The sequence below is a fragment of the Lontra canadensis genome, unplaced genomic scaffold (genome assembly GCF_010015895.1).
Source record: "Lontra canadensis isolate GAN:19392208 unplaced genomic scaffold, GSC_riverotter_1.0 scaffold99, whole genome shotgun sequence".
NCBI lineage: Eukaryota > Metazoa > Chordata > Mammalia > Carnivora > Mustelidae > Lontra > Lontra canadensis.
The window spans coordinates 2,534,571-2,555,680 of NW_022631093.1; the positions used below are offsets into that span (position 1 = coordinate 2,534,571).

General features: G+C 41.1%; 1 protein-coding gene across 3 annotated transcripts in view; it reads right to left on the reverse strand.

Moving 5' to 3' along the window:
* Nucleotides 1–9,738, reverse strand: part of AFF4 (AF4/FMR2 family member 4) — an 88,014-nt gene extending 78,276 nt beyond the window's left edge. For 2 of the 3 annotated variants that reach the window (XM_032837591.1, XM_032837589.1), the window contains exon 1: nt 9,631–9,738. The gene's annotated coding sequence lies outside the window, so the exon portion shown is untranslated. The remainder of the gene's footprint in view (nt 1–9,630) is intronic. The other variant, XM_032837590.1, reaches the window with a different exon arrangement.
* Nucleotides 9,739–21,110: the final 11,372 nt, after the last annotated feature.

The following is a 21,110-nucleotide window of genomic DNA, read 5'->3' on the forward strand; positions in this document are numbered from 1 at the left end:
AATTAGGTATGAACTCATTATGTTTATAGCTCTTATGTAACTGTAAAACTGAAACTTTAAAAGTTAAATACACAATAAATTTAAAATAATGTTACTGTAACAGATTATGTTGTTTTGCAGAAACTAGACCAATGATACATTCAATCCCAGAAATATGCCTTCTCAAGTCTGGTTCTACATTATTAAACCACTTCTATAACATGACTTCAATAATACTAGTGCAGAAAATGCTTATAAATATGTTATACTAAATGGATTTAAGAACTGCAAATGTTTATTTCCTAGTTTAGGGAAATACAGCCATATACTACCATACCAGCTTGCAGTCCATAAATGTCAATTTTAAAGAAGCTTCACTTGTTAACTCTGACAAACCTGTCGTTTTGTAGTTTAGTACCTTATTAAAATCTACACTAAGTGTGTGTCTAATATGATCACCGCTGAGGTTTGGAACAAAACATGACACTGCAAACAGACTGGTTCATATTGGTTAATTACATAGATGGGATCCAGCAGATACATTTCACACTGAAAACATGAGGCTAAGTACATGCCAGGGTTCTTTTGGGTTTGGCCTCCCTGTATTAACAATCTGCTATGACATGATCCAGTTTTACTTACCATCTTTTCTTGTCTGAGCCACTGCAAAATCATCAGTACAATGCATTATACCTTGGCACAAACACAATCATAAACAAAATCTAATAAACACAGCAACAAACTCCTAAGGGAGTAGCTGGCTACAAAGCACTGCTTCAGAAGTTACATAAAAGTCATTAATGTTGGAAGAATCCCTAGTTAGAAGAAGACTACAGAAAAACAAACACTACGAAGGAGTTTTAAGAAAACAAGTGACAAAATCAGATTCATATTTTAGAGGAAAAAACTACTATGATACAGGGTGGAGTAGATATTTTACTAGAAGTAAGGAAGCAAACGAGAGGGCTGTTGGAATAATCTATCCTGGTGAGAAATGAAAGCCTGGATTAAGTTAGTAATACTAGGAATGTAGATACTGTAGAGAAAGGGTTTTGATTCAAAGATGTTAAGGAAGTAGAACCTTGGAGCCAGCCAGATGTGAGAAAAAAACAGAGGATTCAAGGACAATTTGCAGGTTTCTGATAAAAGCAATGACAATGCTATGTTCCCCAAGGCAGGAAAAGCAGTGGATTTGAGGGTCAGGGGATTGAGAAATAGTAGAACTAGAGTTAATTTGTACATGATGAACATGTATATAAACTACCTGATCAGCTTCTAGCCTTACCTCTTCCCCAGCTTTTCTGGAAATTCTTGCTCCCCATTTACCCTACCTTCAGGGTACAGTTTAAGGATTTAACAAAGTCTGAATCCCTAACTAAAGCTAAGCCAATGCCCAGACCATACCCGCTTTATACATATAGATACACATATTTTTTTAAAGATTTATTTATTTATTTGAGAGCGAGAGAGTGCATGGGATAGAGGAAAAGGGCATAGGGAGAGAGAGAGAGAGAATCCCACGCAGACACCCCACTCGCTGCTATGGTCCGATCCCTAATCCTGAGATCACAACCTGAGCCGAAATCAAGAGTTAGATGCTTAATATACTGAGCCACCAAGACACCCCTCTGTATATATTTAATTTATTCGTATCTCTTCATACACACACACACACACACACACACACACACACACACACACACACATTCTACAATCAAAAAACCCTAACTACCACTATGGTAAACAAGGACTGTGTAACTAAATGTTCAATCCTAAAACAGTCCTCAGACCCATGTATCCACCACGAATCTGCTTAAACAGGAGTTGACAAACCTTTTTAAAGCGACACTATAAATATTTTAGGCTTTGTAGGCCCTACAGTCACCACACTCTGTCATGGTAGCAACAAAAGGAACTACAAACAATATAGAAACAAATGGGTATCTAATCTGTGTCCCAATTAAACTTTATTTATGGACACTGAAATCTGACTTTCCTGTAATTTTCACAGGCCACAAAATATTGAGATTTTTTTCTCACCATTTAAAAATGTAAAAACCATTTTCACCTCACAGGCCATACAAAAGGGTGTACGGGGCCTACTAACCATAGTTTACTAATCCTTATGCTAAGGCAACACAGAACTGCCTTCCCAAAAAACTCCTTCCAGATGTCCTCAGTGTTATAACTTAAGACAATACACAAGGAAAATAATCCTAGTTGACAAAACTGAAATTCTTCATTTGGCTTACCAAAGAACTCACTCCATTTGAAGGAAGTAGGTCAACAAATGAAGGCCCATTTAACTGGCTGCTTTTGCCATCGTTTACCTTACACTGTACCTACCCAGCAAGATATGGTACAAGTTTTAGAAAAATGATACTTTCCTTTCCTCTCTCCTCCCATCCCCTCTTAAGATTTTTACTTTTGTTGTTGTTGCTGCTGTTGTTGTTTCTTCCACAACTGTGTATCAGCTATGTCAGGGATGATTAAACTTAGTATTTAGGGGACACCTGGGTGGCTCAGTTGGTTAAGCCGCTGCCTTCAGCTCAGGTCGTGATCCCAGGGTCCTGGGATCGAGTCCCGCATCGGGCTCCTTGCTCAGCGGGGAGCCTGCTTCTCTCGCTGCCTTTGCCTGCCTCTCTGCCTGCTTGTGTGTACACTCTCTCTCTATCTCTGGCAAATAAATAAAATCTTTAAAAAAAAAAAATTTAGTATTTAGCCCATAATTTTCAGCCACTGTCAAAGCGTATCTAGGACCAAGTAACAAAGGACATCACCTTTCAAATCTGGACCTAGAGAACAATGATCTCTGGACATGTTAGCCAAATAGAATTTGGGTTGTCTCCATCGAAGAGTTAGGTGTATCTGCTAATATATACAGATAGTTAGACTATGTTTTGTTTTGGTTTTTTTTAAAGATTTTATTTATTTATTTGAGAGAGAATGAGTGAGAGAGAGCACGAGAGAGGTCAGAGGGAGAAGCAGACTCCCCAAGGAGCTGGGAGCCCGATGCGGGACTCGATCCTGGAAGTCCAGGATCATGACCTGAGCCGAAGGCAGTCGCTCAACCAACTGAGCTACCCAGGCACCCCGTGAGACTATGTTTTAAAAATACTTAGGGCGCCTGGGTGGCTCAGTGGGTTAAAGCCTCTGCCTTAGGCTCGGGTCATGGTCTCAGAGTCCTGAGATCGAGCCCTACATCAGGCTCCCTGCTCAGCAGGGAGCCTGCTTCTCCTTCTCTCTCTCTCTGCCTGCCTCTCGGCATGCTTGTGATCTCTGTCAAATAAATAAATAAAATTAAAAAAATAATAATAACTAAATAGGGACACCTGGGTGGCTCAGTGGGTTAAAGCCTCTGCCTTCGGCTCAGGTCATGATCCCAGGGTCCTGGGATCAAGCCCCACATCAGGCTCTCTGCTCCGAGGGGAGCCTGCTTCCCCCTCTCTTTCTCTACCTGCCTCTCTGCCTACTTGTGATCTCTGTCAAATAAATAAATAAAATCTTTAAAAAGACAACAACACTCAGAGACGGTACCTGAAGCAATACAAATGGATGAGATCATCCACAAGAGTGAAAACAAGAATGCCAACGCTAAAAGCCAGACCTATCAAGAGATTAGCAGAATTAACAGTCTGTAAAAAAGCAACTGGTAGGCAGACAGAAAAGGGACAGAGTCATAAAAGTCAAAGAAGAAAACAGTAACAAGGAGAAAATGGTTAACAAAATCAAGTAGAGGGCACCTGGGTGGCTCAGTCAGTTAAGCTTCTGCCTTTAGCTCAGGTCATGATCCCGGGATTCTGGGGGATCAGGCCCGTCGTCATCGTCCAGGCTCCCTGCTGCTTCTCTCTGCGCCCCACCTGCCCCTCGCCCCACTCGTGCCCTCTCCTTTCTCTCTCTCTCTCAAATAATAAAATCTTTACAAGAAAACAAAACAAAAGCAAGTAGAGAAGAGGTAAAGGAGTAAGTGATGATTATAAAATTTGGAAATACAGAAGTCACAGGTGGCTTTGATAAGCAACTTCACTGGCAGGATGAGAAGCCAGGGTGAAGGCTTAAGAGTATAGAGGAAGTACACAACACTACCCATGAAGTATTCGTGCCATTAAAAAAAAATTCAAGCCTGGCTGGTTCAGTTAGTAGCGCATGTGACTCTTGATATCAGGGTCGTGAAGTCAAGCCCCAGGTTGGGCAAAGAGTTTACTTAAAAATAAAAATCCAAGCCTCAATCGGATCAAGCTTCTGTGTGTAACTACTAATATATAGGAAAAAAGGGACTGAGGAACATATTACATGAAACCACAGGGATGCAATCAGCACAATCTGGATTGTGAGAATTCTCACAGGGCAAAGATGTGACTTCTTTAACAAACAAATTGAATAGAAACAAGAATAAGAACAAGAAGATACAATCTCATTTGGATCCTAATTCACACAAACTGTTAAAACAAAAACTGTAATCAGGGAAATCTGCACACTGACTAGATACATGATGAGACTAAGGAATTAGTGTAAATCTCTTCAGTGAAAGGTGGGATTATTATTTTAATCCTTATTCTTTAGAAATACATTTTGAAGTAGTATTAAAAAGTCTAAGATGTTTTCCCTGAGACACTGTGCTGATTGTCACCCAGCAGGCTATATAGTCCCATAGTTAACAAAACAAGCAAGAGAGATGACAAAAGTGATGCAGAGATTCAAAGAGGGTAGGTGCCAAATGGGGTAGCAAGAGGAGTCAAGCAAAACTTTAGGAAGGCAACAGTATCTGCACTGGGCCTTAAAAAACAGCGACATTTTAACAGGTAGGGAACAAGAAAGGAAAAGTGATATTCCAGATTGAAGAAATGGAAGCAACTGCAAAGAGGTGGGAAGGCCTGTCAATACAGAGCACTCACCACTCCATAAAACTGGTGCTACCATAAGATGACAAGAAACGGGAAAGTCAAAGTGAAAAATCATAACCCACTAGGCATCTCTAACTTAAGAAAATTATTACAGCCATTCAGCCCTTAAGTAGCCACAGGGAACACAGTCCCAGGATAGATCATGACAGTAACTGGTAGCGAAACCATAGTGGCTTTCCAGGGCACTCTATTCATGTCAATCCCTGATTTCTCCTGCCACACACACATAACTTTGGGAAAACAATGCACAATTTCTTTATTTTTTTAAGATTTTATTTATTTATTTGACAGAGAGAGACATTGAGAGGGGAGATCAGGCAGGAGAAGTGGGAGGGGGAGAAGCAGGCTTCCCTCAGAGCAGGGAGCTGGATGCAGGGCTTGATCCCAGAACACTGGGATCATGACTGGAGCCAAAGGCAGACACTTAACAACTGAGCCACCCAGGCGCCCTGCATAAGGTTCTTTAACCCATCCTAGGAAATAATTGAAAAAATTAGTTTAAAATGATATCCAATAATAAGCTTTGTCTACTGGCCTAAAAGCCATCACCATGATCTATTTGGCACTCCAACACAGATAAAGTTACATGAAATGCCTTCCCTCAGAACATTCCTCAGATTTTTAAATAAAGTATAACCGATGAAGCAGGTAGATTTCATTTTTATTTTTTTATTGTATCAACTAGTTCTTTTTCTTTTTTTAATTCTACTGCAATTAATACACAATGTTATATTAGTTTCAGGTATACAGTAAGTGATCAAACAGTTCTATACATTACTCAGGTGTTCATCAAGACAAGTGCATATCTCTTGCAGAGTGCACTGTGCAAGTGCACTATGTGTTAACTATACTGGAATTAAAATAAAAATGTTTTAAAAAGACAAGCGCATTCCTAAACCCCTTCACCTATTTTACCCATTCCTGAAACCCACCTCTGGTAACCATCTACTTATTCTCCGGAGTTAAAAGTCTGTATTTTGGTTTTGTTTTGTTTTTCTTTCCTTTGTTCATTTGTTTTGTTTCTTAATTTCCAGACGAGTGAAATCAGATGGTGTTTGTCTTTTTCTGACTTATTTCGCTTAGCATTATCCTCTCTAGCTCCACCCATGTTGCAAATGACAAGATTTCATTCCTTTTTATGACCAAGTAATACTCCTGTGTGTGTTTGTGTGTGTGTGTGAATATCAATGGATACTTGGGCTGCTTCCATAGTTTGGCTATTGCAAATGATGCTGCAATAAACAAAAGGGTATATATATCTCTTTGAATGAGTGTTTTCATATTCTTTGGGTAAATACCTAGTAGTGTGATTACTGGATTGTAGGATAGTTCTACTTTTATTTTATTATTTTTTTAAAGATTTTATTTATTTATTTGACAGAGATCACAAGTAGGCAGAGAGGCAGGCAGAGAGAGGAAGGGAAGCAGGCTCCCCGCTGAGCAGAGAGCCCGATGTGGGGCATGATCCCAGGACCCTGGGATCATGACCTGAGCTGAAGGCAGTGGCTTTAACCCACTGAGCCACCCAGGCGCCCCGACAGTTCTACTTTTAATTGGCTGTACCAGCTGGCATTCCCACCAACAGCACACAAGGGTTCATCCTTCTCCACATCCTCACCAACCCTCGACTTTCGAATTTCAGCCACATGAAGAAGACAGACTTTAATTTTTTTCCTTCAAAAACATAAATAATGGGGCACCTGGGTGGCTCAGTGGGTTAAGTCTCTGCCTTCAGCTCAGGTCATGATCTCAGTGTCCTGGGATCCAGCCCCAGACTGGGCTCCCTGCTCCGCGGGGAGTCTGCTTCCCCCTTTCTCTCTGCCTGCCTGTCTACTTGTGATCTCTCTCTCTCTGTCAAATAAATAAATAAAATCTATAAAAGAAAACAATAAATAGTCTCAATGTTAAAATGCTTCTGAAATATTTTGGAAATGAATTCAGTGGTTCTAATATTTTTTGTATGCCAATACCATTAAAATTCTTCAGATGTGATGCCAGTGAAAACGAACATCAGGACAAACAGGAATGCAGATGATCAGCCAAAACTCAGTAACTGTCATGTTTATTACATCCTCCTCATGTACTAGAGTATCACTTCAAACAATCAAGATGAATATAAAAACTTACTACAAGTAGAGGTGCTTTTCTTAAAGCAAAGGAAAAAGCAGCAAAGTGAGGTTGGCCTTTAAGCAGTCTTTAATCACTGACTACACCTTATTTCACAATAACGGAGACTGGCACACACCCTCCCAGAAATCAAGCATAATCATTCCAACTTATCAGAGGAAATGAAAAAGAAAATGAGTAAATATCATGAGGACTGGGAGTTCAAAAGCTGGGAAACCTGTATATTATATAGGAAGGTTAAAAAAAATTTTTTTTTTTTTTAGTATATTTGACACAAGGAAAGTTTTAATAGTAAGCTACCTGGAGCATAGAGCTAAAATAAAAAATAAAACTTCAACTTTTATAATACACATGGCACTTCTGGATCATTGTTCAGGTGTGTCTTCAATACCTGTAAGAACACCTCTTTGGTTTTATGAAAAATCCTTTGAAGAGAAGGCCTTATACATTTTGGACTTCATTCCAAACCAGTAGATGCCCACAAAAGAAGAAATACCTGTTTTCTTTGTTCCTCTCAGGTACACATAAAGCCATGATATTTACCTTAACTCTTCAAAAAAGGTAAGATAAAGAACTTTTAAAAGGCTTCATCTTCTGTCATCTTCTGCATCTGACAGACACATTTTCCCCTTCAAATACTGATCACTTGTTCATACAGTTTTCTTTACACTTTTGTGAAATCTTAGGTTGGGTATCATATTCAAATTCAATCTAATAGTTGTGTAAAATACTGGGGAGGACAGGAGAAATATAAATATAGTTCTTGTTCTAAGCACACTACAAAAAACCTATGAGAAAATTACAATACAAAAGGAGAACATACCAACTGTTACAAAAGCCATACAATAACTCAAGAACACAGATAATCTATGTCATCTGACAAGCAGAAAGTGAATCGAATGAAAATATTCTATCTTTAGTAATTCTTAATAACAGAGCTTCACCAAAGCACTGTACAATCATCTTTACACCCCAAAACTGTTGAGCACTTTCCAATTAACACAGTTAAGCTCTTTTTTTTTTTTTTTTAACCCAGGCAGTAAAGGTTGGTTCATTCACAGACCTGCTATCTTGTCCCCACTTGACTCAAAATTTTACTTAAAGTAGAATTTGCCTACGGTTCCTGCATAGCTAACAAAAAAGCCAAAGTTATCAGCATGCAAGCCACCACAAACTGAATGAAACTGCTGATATTAAAAAAAAATATGTATATATATTGCATCCAGGTAAAGTGACTCTAAAAGATAAGTAAAAATAACTTGAGGGGTTTTTTTAATATTTAGAGAATTAAGGATGCAGTGATGAATAAGAAAAATACACCTGAGAAATTTAAAGAAGTCAGCTTTGTTAAAAACCAAGTGGCTACCTGCCAACACTTCTTTATGCACATAGCACCAAAGAGGATTCCAAGCACATTCGCAGGCCACAAAGGCTCTTTATCAAATGCCAAATTAAGAAAATTCTCATAAATATTTCGATTTTGATAAGTCGAAGTACAGTTAAATAAAAAAAAGCACTTTACAAAGCTTTGCAGAATCAATATGGAAACAAAGCTCTGAGCTTTTAACACCTGAGTCCTAAAAATCAACACGTATTTTAGACGTCACATCTACAAACATCTTATTCACAGACACTTAGAGCTTAGATGCCGTCCAGACAAATACCGGTCACTGGAAAAGGGGTTGGCCTTAGGTTAAAATTTCCATAAGGCCATCAGGAAAGACATGGTACAATTCTGAATTGCAACTGACTGCGAGAACCCTAAATCGAACTCTCCGTCTCACTTGAACTCCATACACGAGCATTTCAGATTTGTACTTTCAACTTCCTATAAATGATATCCATTGTGAGAGAAAAAGCAATAAAGATACTCCTCAAAGTCCTATACCCCATGATCCATCCTCAAAGAGTGGAAGGAACAGCAAAGTGGAAGGAACAAAGCACTGACGTCAATTACGAGATTAACCCCGGGCACAGGCAGCTGGAGGAAAAGGCCTAAACATCAATATCCAAATACAGGCTATCGGGATAACGAGCTAACAGACAGATTGCGAAGTTATGGGGGGTATTCAAGTATTACACCCCCCACATTCCCATTTCTAGTCAATCCCCTTCCCTAGACGAAGGTGGAAAATTTTTTTTCCTTTTTTTTTTTTTTTTTTTTTTTTTTGCAGGGAAGGGGGGGGGGGGGGGAGACGTGCGCAGGATCGCGAGAAGGAAAGCGAGAACTAGTTGGGTAATGATAGCTAGAAACTGGGCCTATTTTCTCTTTAACTAGAAATAACTTCCCATTGAAGAGGGTATTAAAAAGTAACAAATCAGTCGCTGGAATTTCTGAAGGAAGGAATGGATTAAGAAACGAAAGCTTAGAGGCGAAACGGCGAAGAGAGGGATTTCTGGGAATTTTTGTTAGGATGGGTTAGCCTTGTATTTTTTTTTTGTCCGAGGGCGGGGGAAGGAGGGGCGGTGAAACGGAAAAAAAGAGAGGCGAAGCCGGGTCGAGCTGCCCGGGCCTGGAAGATCTCCCCGAGCCCCCAGGCGGACCCGGTTCTCCGTCTCCCCACCCCCACCCGGCGGCCAAACCAGGCCCGGCCCTCAGTCAGTTCCGTCGGCCCCTCACCTCCAATCCCTGCTCCGCTAGGCCCGAACCATCTCCCAGCTGCGGCAGCGGCGGCACCCGGCCTGCACCTTCACCGGACGCGCATTCGAGCCCGCCCGGGGGGCGGCGACAGGCTGCCAAGGGCGAGGGGCTCCGGGCGGCGGCGAAGGTTCGGGAGGTCTGGAAAGGAGCAGGCGGGGGCGGCAGCGACGCGCCTCACACGGAACAGGCGGAGGTCCCGCCCCGCTCCATGACGGTCGGGCCCAGCCCGGGACGGCCGACTGAGGCGGCAGGGGCGGGCCGACGAGGACCTGGCACCGGGATCCCCGCCCCGTCCGCTGGAGGCGGCGACGGCGACTCAACTCCCGCAGCCAGGACTGTGACTGACGCAGCGGCCGTGCCACCCATGTGACCAGGGCCGGGCGGGGGCGAGGCGTCACGTGGCGACGCCGCGCCCCTCCCCGCCAGAAAAGCTGGGGGCTGCGGGGCCGCGGGGCCTGCAGTGACGGGAGGCGACACGGGGCGGTGATTTGCGCGGCTGTCGGGTCGGACGGCCCAGGACAGGCGGAAGCACCGGCCCGGGTGGCCTAGGCCCGAGTTCCTGGGCCCCGTGGCCGCGGGGCGCAGGGCGGTCGGGCAGGACCCGGCCTGCAGATCACACCCTCCTGTGCACGTAGCCGCTACCGAGGTTCGGAAGGGCGGGGACGGGCCTAGCCGGATCTACCGGTTCTGGGGCTCCGGTGACGGGGCTCAGGCTGTCCGCCCCTGGCCCGGGTCTAACCGAACCCTGAGCCCCCTAGACCGGCTTCCCGGTGCTGACGTCGATGCCCCGAGTCCAGCAGCCCTCAACAGGTCGACAGAGAAAGGAAGTCTCCGAGGACTCACGCGGGAGGATGCTAGGAACCTCCCTTGAACTTCTCCCATGAAGCCTCGCCAACCCTTTTTTGTTCGTCATCGAAACGTTTTCTGCCACTAATACTGTTGTTCAGAATATCATTTGCAACACTTTCCTTCATCTCTTAACATCCTGCCACTCAGGGCAAGCTGTAATTTAATTGAGAGTAAAATAATGGTTACAGACCAGGCAGGATTTTCTAAGGGTCTCACAGAACCCAGTCTGGTAACTGTTCAGAGAAACTACCTCCGGCTCATCATTTGAAAAACACTTTATAATCTCCTGCCTCTTACCTGTTTTTTTTCCTCTGTGAAGAAGCCTCAGGAAGCTGCGTTGTTTTGTTTACTTTCTACTAACTTTAAGAAAAAAGCATTTTAAGGATTGCTTTTGATAAGGTTCAAGGTTTTTGAGGAGCTTTGTGATAAACTATTACAAGGAATGTGCGTATGAAAATGTTTTTATCAGCCCTAACAAATGGTAATTCACCAGCATCCATAGAAGTATAATTTTTTTTTAAATTCTGAATTGACCACCTATTATTTTTTAAGCTTCACCGCATATATCTGTATATATTTTATCTATATGTGTCTATAAAATGAACAAGTGTAGTAATTCAAAATCCAAAAAGGACTATGATGAAATAGAATGAAAAATAATTCCCGCTCCCAACCTTGCCCTTCAACCACCATAGTCCTGGAGGCAATCATTTAGCATTTCCTAATGTATCCCTCCCAAGAGATGTTACAAATAAACATGATAATAGTTATACTTCTTTTTACAGGAAAGATAATGTACTATATATACTGTTAAGTTCCTTCCTTTTTTCTCTTAAAATAGCCTGGATATTCTTCACTATTGATGTGGGGCCACAAGCAAACAGTCCAGAATTCTTGAGACATTTTTGGTGCAAAAAGGTGCTTACAGGAGCGCCTGGGTGGCCCAGTGGGTTAGAGCCTCTGCCTTCCGCTCGGGTCATGATCCCAGGGTCCTGGGATCGAGCCCCACATCGGGCTCTCTGCTCAGCCGGGAGCCTGCTTCCTCCTCTCTCTCTGTCTGCCTCTCTGCCTACATGTGATCTCTTTCTGTCAAATAAATAAATAAAATCTTAAAAAAAAAAAAAAAGATGCTTACATTATAGCACCAGAACAGGAGCTGTGGGCAGAAGGAGCTGTACTGGGACGCCTGGGTGGCTCAGTTGGCTAAGCCGCTGCCTTCGGCTCAGGTCATGATCCTGGGGTTCTGGGATCGAGTCCCGCATCAGGCTCCTTGCTCGGCAGGGAGCCTGCTTCCTCCTCTCTCTCTGCCTGCCTCTCTGCCTGCTTGTGTGTACTCTCTCTCTGACAAATAAATAAAATCTTAAAAAAAAAAAAAAAAGAGAAGGAGCTGTACTTTTGCTGAATGAAGCCAGTGGTTATCTGCTTAGAGCTCGAGGGGGAAGGGATGTGCCCCAAGTATTAGATTATAAATGTCTTCCTCGAAATTCTTTTTTTTTTTTAAGATTTTATTTATTTATTTGACAGACAGAGATCACAAGTAGGCAGAGAGGCAGGCAGAGAGAGAGAGAGAGGAGGAAGCAGGCTCCCTGCAGAGCAGAGAGCCCGATGTGGGGCTGGATCCCAGGACCCTGGGATCATGACCTGAGCCGAAGGCAGAGGCTTTAACCCACTGAGCCACCCAGGCGCCCCTCTTCCTCGAAATTCTACTGGTAAAACTAGTTTTGGAAGATTTATCTGGTGCTTATGGTTCAGCCTGATACTAACTATCAGTGAGCTTTACAGGCAGTCATGAGACCCTTTAAGAATGTAACAATCAGCCCATGTTTGATCCTTATCTAAACTGTGGAGGCTATAGGTCACCTATCTGGGCTAAAGGTGAACATTTTTCTGCTTCTATACATCATCGCATATCACTGCATAAAAAACTGCTTCATTCTTCCTAGTGGCAGTATAATTTTCCATTGTATGCAAATATCATATTTAATCAATCACCTGTGGGTGGGCATTTAGATTGTTGCCAAGCCAATATTATCACAAACTAAGCAGCAACTGATAACTAATTACACCACACAAAGGGAAACTATACCAATAAATCCTTAGACTGGAAGATTTAGATCAAAAGGTATTTTTAATTTTGGTAGATATTGCAAAGTTATTCTCCATAGAGGTTGCGCCAATTTTATTTGTTTTCTTTCAAATTTTGCCTGGGAAGATTTACAAGGCTATATTGGGAGAGAGTAGGGATGATAAGGGGTAAGAGAAAGATTATCACTTTATACCATAATTAAAGAAGTATTAAGATGCAAATTGATATTAAACAAACTTTACAAGAAGGTTCCTTTACTTATTTTGGAATAAATTGTTTGGCTAACCAAATGATGAGATGCCTTTTTTTTTTTTAATTTAAATTTTATTTATTTATTTGACAGAGATCACAAGTAGGCAGAGAGACAGGCAGAGAGAGAGGAAGGGAAGCAGGCTCCCTGCTGAGCAGAGAGCCCGATGGAGGGCTCGATCCCAGGACTCTGGGATCATGACCTGAGCCAAAGGCAGAGGCTTTAACCCACTGAGCCACCCAGGCACGCCTGATGAGATGCTTTTTGTCCTGTAAAGGATCATGATAACCTTTCACTATAAAGTGAGCAACTTACTTAAAAAACAGAAAAGAGGGATTGAGAGTAGAAAATGAAGACTTTTCGGTGCCTGGGTGGCTCAGTCAATTAAGCGTCTACCTTAGGCTCAGGTCATGATCCTAGCGTCCTGGGATGAAGTCCCCTGTCTGGCTCCCTGCTCAGTGGGGAGTCTGCTTCTCCCTCTGCCCCTCCTCCCACTAGTTCTCTCAATCTCTCTCTCAAATACATAAATAAAAATCTTTTTTTAAAAATGGAGGCTTTTCCTTGGCATTATTCCGCAAATAAGAATTTTCTTCCCTACCAGCAATGAAAGAAAAATTCCTAGAATTCTCAATACATAACATTTTAAAGCTCTTATCATTTTATTTGATCAGATGCATCCATTTTTTTAAGATTTTATTTATTTATTTGACAGACCACAAGTAGGCAGAGACGCAGGCAGAGAGAGGAAGGGAAGCAGGATCCCCGCTGAGCAGAGAGCCTGATGTGGGGCTCTATCCCAGGACCCTGGGATCATGACCTGAGCGGAAGGCAGAGGCTTTAACGCACTTTAACAACTTTAACCCAGGCACCCCCAGATGCATCCATTTTAACAGTGAACTTTCTCTATTTTTATGTTCCAGAATGTAAGTCAACTTCACAAAATGGAGAAATAGTAGAAAATACCAACCAGAGCTGTAAGAAAAAAATACCTCAAAGAAATAAGATGATTGTTATATTTACATGCAAGATTTTAACAAAGTATTCAATATATATTGTTCTGTAGCAGTTCCGAGTAGAGTTCTGGTTTTTAAGATTTTTTTTTTTAAAGATTTTATTTATTTATTTGACAGAGAGAGAGAGAGAGATCACAAGTAGGCAGAGAGGCAGGCAGAGAGAGAGAGGGGGAAGCTGACTTCCCGCCGAGCAGAGAGTCCGACGCGGGGCTCGATCCCAGGACCCCGAGATCATGACCCGAGCTGAAGGCAGAGGCTCAACCTACTGAGCCACCCAGGCGCCCCTGGTTTTTAACATTTTTATTTTTTAAAAATTTTCAGAGCGGGGAGGGGCAGAGGAAGAGGGAAGGTGGGGGGGGGGCAAAGGGAGAAGGAAAGGGGAGAGGCAGAGGGAAAGGAGAGAATCTTAAGCAGGCTCCAACCCCAGCGCAGAGCCCAACTCAGGGCTCCATCTCACGACCCTGAGATCATGACCTGAGCTAAAATCAAGAGTCAGACAATCAACTGAGCTGCTCAGGCACTCGGAGTTCTGCTTTTTTTAGTCATTTTTTGAGATATAATTCATATACAATAAAATGCATCCTTCTTAATGAGTTCAGACAAATGTGTACAGTTGTGTAACTACCACCATAATCAGGACATATAACATTTCCATTACACTAAAACATTCCCTCATTCTCCTTTGTAGTGAACACCTCACCTCAACCCCAGTTCCTGGCAACCACTGATATGCTTTCTTCCCCTATTCTTTTACCATTTCCAGACTATAACATAAATGGAATCATACAATTTGTAGCCTTTTAAATCTCTCTTATTTCACTTAGCATAATGCCTTTGAGATTCATCCACTGTCATTGCATGTATCGGTAATTTATTCCCTTTTATTGCTGAGTGGCAATCTATTATATGGCTTTAACATAGCTTGTTCATCCCTTCATTAGTTGAAAGACATTTGAATTTCCAGTTTGTAGTGATTATGAATAAAGCCAATATAAACATCTATGTGCAAAGTTTCATTCAGGCTTTAAATTTATGGTTTTTTAAAATTAATGTTTTTTTTTAGAAAAAATATTTCATTTTTAAGTAATCTCCACACCCAATGTGGGGCTTGAACTCACAACCCCAAGATCAAGAGTTGTATGCTCTACTGAGCCAGCCAGGTGTCCCTAAAATTATTTTCTAAGAGTCACATCTAGGTTTAGGAAATACCACGTCACAACTTCATCGACATAAATATTTCATATTATTTTAGAAGCTTAAAGTTTATTCATTATCAGACATTTATTAAACATCTGTATATAGCAGGTACCATTCTAGGCACATGGATAAAACCATTGTCAAATTCCCCTCCCAAAAAATACCACCCAAACAATAAGGTGATAAGGCAAAACTTTGTTTATTGTTTACTGGTAAGAGGGATCAGTACTTTGACAGTCTCAGTAACATTTCCAAGAGGGAAGGTTTTGGGTCTGGTTTAAGAGGGCTCTTCAATCAGGAGGTTTTATTAGGATTTGGTGACAATCATGACATAATAGGTTAGGATTAGTAGACACAGCAAAGTAAGGGGGTTTTAAGAGTCTTGGAGAGTGTATTAGTTATTATTGCTGCTCTAACAAACTACTACAAAGTTAGGGGCTTAAAATTGCACAAATTTATCATCTTATAATTTTGTAAGTCTGAAGTCTGACACTGATCTTGCTGGGTTAAGACCAAGTTGTTGGCAGATTGAATCCTTCCGGACACTCTAGGAGACAATCCCTTTCTTTGCCTTTTCCAGCTTGGAGAGGCTATCCACATTCTTCGGCTTATAGCCCCTTTCATCTTTGGAGTCAGCAATTGCTGGGTGAGTACTTTCCTAAATCACATCACTCTGACTTTCTCTTCTGCCCCCTCTTCTACTTTTGAGAACCCCTGTGATTACTGTGGGCCAACTCAGATAATCCAGAAAGATCTATCTTAAGGTCGACTGAATTAACAACTTAATTCTACCTGCCACCCTATATCCCTTTGTCCTATAACACAGCATATTCAAAGCTTCGAGGGATTAGTACATGGACAACTTTGGGGGGGCTGCTATTTTGTTTACCACAGTGTACACAGTCATTTAAAGTCATCTACTGAAAAAATAGAAAAGATTCAGCACTAAGAGATTAAAAAAAAGTTAAAAAATAAGGTTACCTACTGAAAAGTTGAGCAGTCTGATGTTCATTTAAATGGGATTTTGAGGGGTCCCTCGGTGGCTCAGTGGGTTAAAGCCTCTGCCTTCATCTCAGGTCATGATCCCAGCATCCTGGGATCAAGCCCTGCATCGGGCTCCAGGGAACCTGCTTCCCTCCTCCTTCTCTGCCTGCCTCTCTGCCTACTTGTGATCTCTGTCGGTCAAATAAATAAGTAAAATAAAATATATAAATATATATTTATAATATATGAATAAAATAAAATTTAAAATATATAAATAAAATAAATAAGTAAAGTGTTTTCTTAAAAAAGATTTATTTATTTATTTGAGGGAGACAGTGGGTGTGCATGCTCGTGTGAGTGGGGGAAGGGCCGAGGGAGAGAATCTTCAAGCAGACTCTCCATTGAGTGTGGAGCCCCATCGAGTGTGGAGCCGCATCTCTGAACCCATGAGGTCATGACTTGAGCTGAAACCAAGAGTCAGTCGCTCAACTGACTGAGTCATCGAGACCCCCCAGTGCTAAATACTTTCAATGTGTTATTTCATCTTCCCAACCTTTTCATCTCTGTCTTGTCCACTACCACCATGACACTGAAACCACTCACCAAGAATGCCAACAATGACCACATTGCCAAATTCAAAAGTTGAATCTTTATCTTTATTTTACTGACATTTAATACAGCTGACCATTTTCCCTGGTTTGAAACACTTCTGTATTTTTTAGAGATGCCCCACTCTTGAATTTCTCTCTAAACCCCCTGGCTGCTACTTTTCAGGCTCATTTGCAGAAGATCCTTTACCTTTTTCTGACTTCTGAATACAAGTGCCCTAAGACTTGGTTTTGAGCTCTTTCACTGGAGAGATCCAGAGATAGCCAACATTTTCTATAAAGGCAAGATAGTAAATAGCTTAGGCTTTGCAGGCCAAGCAGCAAAATCAAGTATTTTATGTAGGTATATAACAATAGATTTAATTTTTTCCATTAATTTTTTTAAGTTTTTTTTTAAAGATTTTATTTATTTATTTGAGAGAGAGATCACAAGTAGGCAGAGAGGCAGGGGGAAGCAGGCTCCCCACAAAGCAGAGAGCCCGATGTGGGGCTCGATCCCAGGACCCCGAGATCATGACCTGAGCTGAAGGCAGAGCCTTAACCAACTGAGCCACCCAGGTGCCCCTATTAATTTTTTTGATAAAATTCAAAATATAGTGATTGATTAAGCTTTGTAATTCAAGTCTACTAATGAGGATAGTAATTTTTCTTTTTTGGCAGGGGGTGAAGATAACATTTCACTTGATTGGGATTCAGAATTAATGTTTCCTGTCACCAGAAGTGCATTCAGGGGTGCCTGGCTGGTTCAGGTGGTAAAGCATAGGAATCTTGATCTTGGGGTCTTGAGTTCAAACCCCATGTTTGGTGTTTAGAGCTTACATTTTTTTAAAAAAAAGTGCTTTCAAATACTGATCTGTTAATGCTGATCTGTAATGAAATTCTATTTCACTTTTGAAAACATCTTTTCACACAGATGGGTACTGCCAAATACTAATATCAATCTGTTGGCATGTGATATTAATTAAGAATAGGCATGTCTTGTGGTTCCTGGGTGGCTCAGTCTGTTAAGCATCTGCCTTCGGCGCAGGTCCTGATCCCAGAGTGCATGCTCACTCTCTCTTTCTAATAAATAAAATATTAAAAAAAAAAAAGGAATATTCATTTCTTGGAAAAAAAATGTATAGAATTTCCCTAAGTTCTTTTCTTGATGTATTCCTTAGGACAAATCATTACCTTGAAGGGCAATCACCTCTAATTGAAGATTGAATGGGAGATCCTCAGTTGTGTAAATAGGTGGATTTTGAAATATAAAAATTTCCTTTACATCTGAAGTAAAGTCCAGAAAACACTGTAGGCACTGAACTCAGAAAAGATATACGCAGCAAATTTGTGTGGTAATGCACATTTTACTTCTCGCTGTAACTTTTGACAGCACAGGAAGTGTGTGAAGCAATTTACATCACTTGTCTTCAAAAAAAGTTATTGTTGGGCACCTGGGTGGCTCAGTGGGTTGAGCCGCTGCCTTCGGCTCGGGTCGTGGTCTCAGGGTCCTGGGATCGAGTCCCGCATCGGGCTCTCTGCTCAGCAGGAAGTCTGCTTCCCTCTCTCTCTCTCTGCCTGCCTCTCTGTCTACTTGTGATCTCTCTCTGTCAAATAAATAAATAAAATCTTTTAAAAAAAAAAGTTATTGTTGCTGAAATAACTTCACTGCGGTAAAAGTTTTCACGTATGAACAGTTTGCCTTGTAATTCCAGGTTGAACTCATTAAGATGCAACACTGACTCTTCAGTAAAAGCTAATTTCCAAATTATTTCGTGTTCAACAGTAGATGAGTCACCTATGAATTTTCATTCATAAAAACTTCTGTCTCATGTTATTCACGATCGCCAAAAGGTGGAAGCAACCCAAGTGTCCATCGATGAATGAACCGATAAGTAAAATGTGGTATACTCATACAAGAGCTTATTACTCAACCTTAAAAGGAAGAAAACTCTGACACGTGCTGTAACATGGATGAAACTTGAGGATACTTGAGGATGTTATGCTCAGTGAAATAAATCAGTCTACAGAACAGACAAATACTGTAATATTCCAGTTCTATGAGTACCAAGACTAGTCAAATTCATAAAGACAAAAGGTAGAATGGTGGTTGCCAGGATATTGGGGAGGGGAGAATAGGAACTTTGTTTCATGGGTATAGAGTTTCTGTTTCTCATGATGAGATGAGTTTTGCAGATGGATACTGAAGATGGTGGTGATGGTTTCACAACAATGTGCATGTACTTAACACCACTGAAATGGTCACTTGAAAATGGTTAGAATGTTAAATTTTACGTTTTACTATTTTACCATCATTTTAAAAAATTTCCATCCATGTCCTGAGCTCCAACAATCACGACTATACTTTAACCCCTACTAAGCCATGAAACTAGTGTGGCAGAGTCAGGATAACCAAGTTTATTTCTGAAAGAAATTCCTGGAACTCATGATGGTTAAATCTAAGGGATCAAATGAAGTTCATTGTTGACACCATTGGTTCAATAACATGTGATAAATTCAAATGTTTGCCCTAAGGCTTTAGACACCTTACATTTTCAAAAACTTTATAAATCTGTTCAATCGAATTTTTTCTGCTTCTCACATATTAGTACATTGTAACACATCTTATCCCACTCAACTTCCAGTTGTAGTGAATTAGTGTTTCCTCAATTTCTTTGAAAATATTCTCACACATAGAAAATATTCTCATAGACTAGTCTTAGAGGCTAATTCTTTGGTCACTTCTAAATCAACATTGAGGGGCGCCTGGGTGGCTCAGTGGGTTAAAGCCTCTGCCTTCAGCTCAGGTCATGATCCCAGTCTCCTGGGATCGAGCCCCGCATCGGTCTCTCTGCTCAGCGGGGAGTTTGTTTCCCTTCCTCCTCTCTCTCTGCCGGCCTCTGCCTACTTGTGATCTCTCTCTCTGTCAAATAAATAAATTAAATATTTAAAATAAATAAATAGGGGCGCCTGGGTGGCTCAGTGGGTTGAAGCCTTTGCCTTCGGCTTGGGTCATGATCTCGGGGTCCTGGGATCGAGCCCCGCATCGGGCTCTCTGCTCAGCGGGGAGCTTGCTTCCCTCTCTCTCTCTCTCTCTGCCTACTTGTGATCTCTGTCTGCCAAATGGATAAATAAAATCTTAAAAAAAAATTTTTTTAAAATAAAAAATTAAAAAAAAAATTAAATAAATAAATAAATAAATAAATCAACATTGATTCCTTGAGTAAACACCTGACAGTATGGCATAACATCCCTGGGCTTATCAAGAGTTGAAGACAACATGGATTAATAGAATTGAGAAACTATAAAAATTCCTAACACTTATCATCAGTTGGTTTTCCACATGGCTTCCGAGGTAATACAATAGGCAAGCAATACTCTTTTTAACAAAGAGTACTGGGACAACAGCATATCCATATACCAAAGAATGAATTTGGACCCCTACTTTTTGCCATATACAAAAATTAGCTCAAAATGAATCAAAGATCTAATTTTAAGAGCTAAAACTGTAAAACTCTTAAAGAAAACATAGGCATAAGTTTTAAGACTTGGATTAGGCAATAGTTTATTAGAAAGGTGTGATATTGTGATTTATAATTTAAATATGTATTTATATGTGAATGGCCAAATGTATTTCTTATATATTTGGTGCTTGTGCACAATTTCTGGCTCACAGCTTCCAAAACCCTTGGGATTCCCTAAGTGCTGAGAGTGATAAGGCGTCTTTTATTTATTAATAAGGTGACTTCTGGGATTCACCTAAGGATGGAGACTGACTACCAGGAAGACCAACTATGTGATTGGAAGGTTGAAACTATCAGTCCCATTCACAATCCCTTACTCCCCAACCTCCCAGAAGGGAAAAGGTTGACTAAGCCAGTGGCCAGTTACTTAATCAATCATGACTATGCAATGAAGCCTCCATGAAAACCAAAAGGTACTGGTTCTGAGAGCTTCTGGGGGAGAATTACATACATGGAGAGGGTGTGGAAGCTCTATGCACTTTCCCCATACCTCGCTCTGTATATCTCTTCATCTGCATGTTGAGTCATATCCTTTATCATATCCTTTAATAGACCAGTAAACACAACTATTTCTCTGAGTTCCATGAGCTAAGGAGGAGGTTATTTAGAACCTCCACAATCTGTAGCTGGTTGGTCAGAAACACAAGTTATAGCCTGGGGCTTGTGTCTGGCATCCGAAGTGGGGGATAGAAGGCATCTTGTAGGACTGAGCCCTGAGTGTGTGGAATCTGATGCTATCTCTGGGTAGATAGTGTCAGAATTGAGCTGAATTCTTGGACATCCACCAGGTATCCAAGAATGGCTTGGTGTTGGTGTGGAGGAACCCCTCCCATATTGGAATCGGGTCTAGGAAATTTAAAAGAATACAACACCAAAAAGACAAGCAGTGAAAAAAAAGATAGACTTCAACATTAAAAACTTTTGTACATCAAAGAACAGCATCAAGAAAATGAGAAGACAAGACAAATA